At 37.1% G+C, this 8,003-nt stretch overlaps 1 pseudogene across 1 annotated transcript; it reads right to left on the bottom strand.

The window, feature by feature from the left end:
• Nucleotides 1–7,255: 7,255 nt before the first annotated feature.
• On the bottom strand, nucleotides 7,256–7,760 carry LOC308494764 (transcription factor BTF3-like; annotated as a pseudogene). Its single transcript has one exon. The product of its transcript is annotated as a transcription factor BTF3-like (transcript).
• Between the last annotated feature and the right edge of the window lie 243 nt (nucleotides 7,761–8,003).

Below are 8,003 nucleotides of genomic sequence, written 5' to 3'. Positions count from 1 at the left end.
TCCAACTCGGTGGGTAACTCTCCGTCCTACAGCACCCTATAAGTTATGGATATGGCCAAACCTCTTAACCCAACAGCCTGAGGGTCAATCCCACCCACTCACTTGACAACAACAATCAAGGCTCAGCTATAATATGAGGACACACACAACCCACACAAGGGACACTCTTAGAGAACTCAGTGCAGGTGACCAGAGAAACTGTGCCACTGGGCCCCACAGGTACCTACTACATAAGACTACCCAGCCAAGACTGGGAGATGTAGTAAATCCATCTAATATGAGGTCTGACAATTAAATTCACAAACTCATCCTAGAAAAAGTACTACATACCTCATTGCTGAATATCACTATAGTCACATTCCAAGTATTCCTTTTGGGAAACTATGCACAGATGCCAGCACCTACATTGTTTCCACAAAAATAAGACCTACCCTGAAAATAAGCCCCAGGTAAGATCATCAGCCAGATAGATGCATTTGGTACATTATGACAATGTTCCAGAAGAAGATGACATGATTGTATTTGAATAAATGTAGATTGTTGTGCATGAAAATTTAAGACATCCCCTGAAAATACACCTTAGTGGTATATTTTGGAGCAAAAACTAATGTAAGATCTGGTCTTATTTTGGGGGAAATATGGTATAATACCCAGTCTTATTTTCGGGGAAACATGGTAGTCCAACCTCCAAAGCAACTCTGGAACTTTTTTCTGGAATGGCCATCAGAGCTGTCATCATATTACCCTTGATGTCCTGAATGTCACCAAAATGCATTCCTTTCAATACTGCCTTTATCTTCAGGTAAAGAAAGAAGTCATTGGGACCAGATCAGGTGAGTAGGGAGGGTGTTCCAATACAGTTATTTGTTCACTGGCTAAAAACTCCCTCACAGACAGTGCCATGTGAGCTGGTGCATTGTTGTGATACAAGAACCAGGAATTGTTGGTGAAAAGTTCAGTTCGTTTTTGTCTAACTTTTTCATGCAGCCTTTTCAGCACTTCCAAATAGTAAACTTGGTTTGTCCAGTAGGTACAAATTTATAATGAATAATCCCTTTGATATCAGAAAAGGTTAGCAACGTCATTTTGACTCTAGATTTGGACTGACAGAACTTTTTTCGTCATGGAGAATTGGTTGACTGCCATTCTGCACTTTGATGCTTTGTTTCAGAGTCATATTGGTACACCCATGTTTCATCACCAGTGGTAATGTGGCCCAAGACATCATCTTGCCTATCCAAGAGGTCTTGGTAAACTTCAACTCTCCTTTGTTTTCTTTTCATTAGTGAGCTCCTTTAGGACCATTTTTGCATACACCTTTCTCATGCCAAGATTTTCAGTTAGAATTTTCCTAACTGTTTCTCTATCAGTGTTTACTTGGTCTGCTTCTTACAGTCAGCCAATGATTTTGATGCACAATTTGATGAAATTTTGCAATGTTTTCATCAGTTCTGCTTGTTGCTGACCTCTTTTCATCAGTGATGCATTCTGTCCCCTCACAAAAAAGGTTTAATCCATTTGTAAACTGCCATTTTCTTCATGGAATTATTTCTATAAACTTGGACTAACATGTCCCTGATTTCACTTCCACTCTCTCCAAGTTTAACAAGAAATTTAATGTTTGTTCACTGCTCTAATTGAAGCTCAGACATTCTCGCAACAGCACACAAAAGCACACAACAATAATGAATGCCACTATATAAGACATTGCCACAATTTGACATGAACACAGCTGTGAGACATTGATATACCAAGGTTATGAAACCTTACCGAGCTCTTTGTACAGTACTGCCAATGTAAATGCACAGTGGCAATTTCAAAAAACTAATTGTCAGACCTCATACATAGAAACAAACACAGAGAGGCAGCCAAAATGAGGGAACAAAGAAATAAATCCCGAGTGAAAGAAAACTCCAGTAAAAGAACTAAACAAAATGGAGGCAAGCAACCCACCAGATACAGAGTTCAAAAGAATGGTTATAAGGAACTTAGTGAGAACTTCAACAAAGAGATAGTAAGCATTAAAAAGGACATAGCCACAATAAAAAAAGAACCAGTGAGAAGTGAATAATACAGTAACTAAAATGAAGAACCAACTAGAAGGAATCAGCAGCAGATTAGATGAAGCAGAAGATCAAATCAGTGATTTGGAAGACAAGGTAGCAGAAAACAGACAATTGGAGTAGCAGAAAGAAAAAAAAAATGAATCCCCCAAAATGAGGATAGTTTAAGAGACTTCTGGGAAGATATGAAGTGTAACTACATTTGCATCATAGGGGTACCAGAAGGATAAGAGAGAGGGCAAGAGATTGCGAATCTATTTAAAGAAATAATGACTGAAAATATCCTAACCTGGTGAAGGAAATAGCCATACAAATCCAGGAAGTTCAGAGAGTCCCAAACAATATGAACCCAAACAGGCCCACACCAAGACATATTGTAATTAAAATACAAAAGGTTAGAGAGAAAGAGAGAATCCTAAAAGCAGCAAGAGAAAAGCAACTAGTAACTTATAAGGGAGCACCCATGAGATGGTCAGCTGATTCCTCAACAGAAACTTTGCAGGCCAGAAGGATTTACATGAAATATTCAATGTGATGAAAAGAAAGGACATACAACCAATGGTACCCTATGCAGCAAGTCTATCATTTAATATAGAAGAAGAGATAAAGAGATTCCCAGACAAGAAAAAGATGAAGGAATTCATCAACACCAAACCAGAATTACAAGGAATGTTAGAGGGAATTCTTTTGGATGGAAAAAAAAGATATAAATTGTGAATAATAAAATGGCAATGTAACATATCTATCAACAATTACTTTAAATGTAAATGGATTAAATGCTCTAATCAAAAGACAGGAAAGACTGATGGTTGCTAGTTGGGAGGGGGTGGGAATGAGGGAGAAGGTGAGGGGATTTGAAAGCACAAGTTGGTAGTCACAATATTGCCATGGGAATATAAAAGACAGTTTGGGAAATATAATCAATAACGTTGTAAAGATTTTGTAGGGTGTCAGATGGGTACTTGTCTTATTAGCAAGACCACTACATGGATGGTGTAGATGCCTGACAACTCCACTGTACACCTGAAGCAGAAGCTCAATAATATTCAATATCAATTATAATTATTTATATATATACATATATATAGTCAGACATCATACATAGAAACAAACACAGATATATATATATATATATATATATATGTATATGTATATGTATATGTATATGTATATGTATATGTATATGCCATGTTCCCCAAAAATAAGATCTAGCCAGACAGTCAGGTCTAATGCATCTTTTGGAGTAAAAATTAATATAATACCCGGTCTTATTTTATTATAATATAAGACTGGGTATAATATAATATAAAATATAATATAATATAATATAATATAATATAATATAATATAATATAATATAATATAATATGGGTCTTATTTTACTGTAATGTAAGACTGGGTCTATAATGTAATATAATATAATATAGTACAATACCGGATCGTATATTAATTTTTGCTCTAAAAGACCCATTACAGCTGATTGTCTGGCTAGGTCTTATTTTCAGGGAAACACACAGTGTGGTATATATAGTTACTCTATATGGAGTACAGCATAGGGGATAGAGTCAATGGAATTGTAACAGCTATATACATTGTCAGAGGGGTAATAGATTGGGGGAGGGGTGTTATCACTTTGTGAAGGGGGTAAATGTCTAATTATTACATCATTTTGTACTCCTAAAACTAAATAAAATAAAATGAAATAAAAGGGCTGGATGGATAAGAAAACACAACCCTTATATACGCTGCCTAGAAGAGACTTACTTCAGACTGATAGATACACAGGCAGAAAGTAAAGAGATGAAAAAAGATATTTCATGAAAATGGAAACAAAAAGAAAGCACAACAAAAAATCTGGGGTACAGTCAGAATGGCTTTCATCAACAAGACAAATAGTAACAAGTGTTGGAGAGGCTGTGGAGAAAAAGGAACCCTCATACACTGTTGGTGGGAATGCACACTGGTGCAGCCGTTATGGAAGGCAGTGTGGAGGTTCCTGAAAAAATTACAAATAGAATTACCATATGACCCAGCAATCCCTCTCCTGGGTATCTACCCCAAAATTTTGAAAACATTTATGCATAAAGATACATGTGCTCCAATGTTCATTGCAGCTTTGTTTACGGTGGCCAAGACATGGAAACAACCAAAATGTCCTTCGATAGAGGAATGGAAAAAGAAGTTGTGGTATATATACACAATGGAATACTATTCAGCATTAAGGAAAGATGATATAGGAACATATGTGACAACATAGATGGATCTTGAAAGTATAAGGCTAAGCAAAATAAGTCAGACAGAAAAAGCAGAGAAGCCTATGATTTCACTGATATGTGGTATATAAACCAAAACCAACAAAAGAACAAGACAAACAAATGAGAAACAAGAACTCACAGACACAGACAATAGTTTAGTGGTTATCAGAGGGTCAGGGGGGGTGGGGGGAGCGAGATGAGGGTAAGGGGGATCAAATATATTGTTGTGGGGACAGAGACCCAGAAAGCAGTTTCCAGGCTCTCAGCCTCACATAGAAAGGTGCTCTCTCGGGTAGTAAATGGCCATCAACTGTGATTGGCTGGCCATCAGCTGTGGCTAGTTAGCCGTCAGCTGTAACCAGTGAGCCATTGGGCACTAATATAACTGCCATGGCTACGCTAGCAGAAAATGGGGGCTAGCAAGAAGATGGTGGCTGGCAAGCGCTGATTGCAGTTAACACAGTGGAGTGTGAGAGGCAGATGCCACCAGTGAGAATGTAGTGGTGTAACTACCCTATCTATGGCTCCGTGGGTGTTCCTTTTTGGCCTAGCCATATCCTGCATTCTTGTTTGGGGAAGGGGAGCTGAGACCCCGCAGGCCACCCCACATGACAATGGTGATGGAAGGAGAACTGATTCTGGGTGGTGAACACACAATGTGATTTATAGATGATGTAATACAGAATTGTACACCTGAAATCTATGTAATTTCACTAACAAGTGTCACCCCAATAAATTTAAAAAATCTGGGGTAGCAATACTTATAGCAGACAAAATAGACTTTATTATTTTTTTACTAGGCAAATAAGTTTATTAACCTTCCTTTCAAACTTTATCGCCAAGTTTCTTCACCTTAATTAACTGCAAAGAATGATTTCTGCAGAAGTAAAAACTGAAAAGGGCTGCAGTATCCATGGGGCTTGGGCTTAAAAATGTTAGAGATCAAGATTTTATGTAATGGCTCTGTGCAGGTAATGACTCTGTGCAATGTCAGAGGGATAGTGGATGGGGGGCGTGATTCACACAGCGTGAGGGATATAAATGATAAATGTCTAAGTATTACTTTGTCTTGTATACCTGAAACTAATAATAAAAAAAAAGATTTTATCAGTTCTATGAACAAAATTAAAAAAATAAAATAAAACAGTCATAAAATAGCAGCTCCCAGTAACTTCTTCAAGTTTGTTTTTTTCAGGTCTTTTTGTTTGTTTGTTTGTTTGTTTTTCTTCCTTTTCTTTTCCTTTTCTTTTTTTTAGTTTCAGGTGTACAACACAATGCAATAGTTAGATGTTTACAACCCTCTCAAAGTGATAACCTCACTCCCCCAATCTATTACCCCTCTGATATCGTATATATCTGTTACAGTTCCATTGACTTTATTCCCTATGCTGTACTCCATATCCAGTGACATATATATATAGATAGATAGATAGATAGATAGATAGATAGATAGATAGATAGATAGATATAAATAAAATTATAGTTGACATTCAATATTTTTTAGCTTCAGGTGTACAGCACAGTGGTCAGGCATCTACACCATCTATGAAATGATCTCCCTAATAAGACAAGTGCCCATCTGACACCCTACAGATGTTTTAAAACATTATTGATTGTATTCCTTAAACTGTCTTTCATATCCCTGTGACAATATTGTGACTTCCAATTTGTGCTTTCAAATCCCCTTACCTTCTACCTCATCCCCACCCTCCTCCCAACTAGCAACCATGTTTTTCTTCTATGTCTCTGAGACTATTTCTCTTTAGTTTGCTCATTTATTCAGTTCTTTAGATTCCACATATAAGTGAGATCATATGCTATTTGTCTTTCTCAGTCTGACTTACTTCACGTAACATAATGTTCTCTAGGTCCATCCATATCATTGCAAATGGTAAGATTTCATTCTTCTTTATGGCCGAGTAATACTCCACTGTATAAATGTACCAGTTTCTTAATCCAGTCATCTACTGATGGGCATTTCCATTGTTTCCATGTCTTAGCTATTGTGAATAGGCTGCAGTAAACAGGGGTGCATCTATTTTTTCGAATTAGTGTTTTGGATTTCTCTGGATAGATACCTAAGAGCAGAATTGCTCGTTCATAAGGTAATTCCATTTCCAGTTTTTTGAGACACCTCCATACAGACTTTCATGGTGGCTGCACCAATCTGCAATCCTACCAACAGTGCACGAGGTTTCCCTTTTTCCACATCCTCACCATGCTCATGGTTAGAAAAAATTAACATAGTTAAAATGTCCATACTTCCTAAGGCAATATATAGATTCAACACAATTCCACAATTCCTGTCAAACTACCGATGACATTTTTCACAGAAATAGAAAATATAATCCTAACATTTATATGGAACCACGAAAGACCCCAAATAGCCGTGGCAATCTTGAGAAATAAGAACAAAGTGGGAGGTATCATGCTACCTGACATAAAATCATACTACAAATCTATAATAATCAAAGCAGCATGGTACTGGCATGAAAACAGGCACATAGATCAATGGAACAGAATAGAGGGCGCAGAAATAAATCCATACCTATATGGTCATTTAATCTATGACAATGGAAGCAAGAACTTACATTGGGGTAAAGACAGTCTATTCAATAAATTGTGCTGGGAAAACTGGACTGACACGTGCAAAAAATGAAGCTGGACCATCTCCTTACAATATATATGAGAATAAATTCAAAATGGATTAAAAACTTAAATGTAAGATCTGAAACCATAAAACTCTTAAAAGAAAATATAGGAAGTAAATTTCCAGACATTACCCTGAGTAATATTTTTATTGCTATATCCCATCAGGCAAGGGAAGTAAAAGAAGAAATAAACATATGGCATTACATCAAATTGAAAAGTTTTTTCACAGCAAAGGAAACTGTCAATAAAACTTCTTCAAGTTTTATCTTCAGAAGTTAGGTCAATTCAGTTGGCTTTATTCTTGGAAACGTCATCAAGTTCTCCACAAGATCTGGAACTTCATCATCATAGTCCTCTCCAGTAGCAAGTGGTGCATTTCCATCCACATATTGTTTGGGCAGATCTTCAGCCAGTTTTCTTAAACTAGTCAGACTGCGTTCAAAAAGCTGGTTTAAGATGCAGGGTAGCATTTTTGTCAGCTGCTTAGTTTCAGCATGGCTTGTGATGGCAAAAGTGTTCGCTGCCAGAGAGTCTTGAACTTTAGGGTTGTTCAAGTGGATCGCTGTTCCTTGGTTTGTGAACATATTCAGCTATTCAATACCAGATATATTGTTTACCTCTAACTTCTTTAAGGAGAACTGAAGTTTTTTTGTTTTTGTTGTTGTTGTTGTTGTTTGCTTTTACCATCTGCTGTAGCTGTTCTGTGAACTACCTTCTTCTTTCTGCGAGTGACTCCTTTCTCACCAATGCACACTTGTGCCTGCAGTTTGGCAATTTTTCCCTGGTTCATGATAGTTTATTTCATCTTGTTGGAGAGAAAAGAATGCTGCATCGGAATCTAGGGTTGGAGCTCAAGGGATCTTAGGCAGACCAGCTGAAAACACATGTACAAATGTGGGGATGCAAGATGGCAGCTAGAGCCAAAATAGACTTTAAAACGAAGGCTATATAACAAGAGACAAAGAAGGACTCAGTAACCCTACTTTGTGGTATTTATCCAAAGAAACCCAAAATGCTACTTTAATGGGACATG

This window comes from Rhinolophus hipposideros (genome assembly GCF_964194185.1).
Source record: "Rhinolophus hipposideros genome assembly, chromosome: X".
In the NCBI taxonomy this organism is placed as follows: Eukaryota; Metazoa; Chordata; class Mammalia; order Chiroptera; family Rhinolophidae; genus Rhinolophus; species Rhinolophus hipposideros.
The sequence above is the reverse complement of the archived record's forward strand: the minus strand, read 5'-3'. Positions and strand labels throughout refer to the sequence as shown.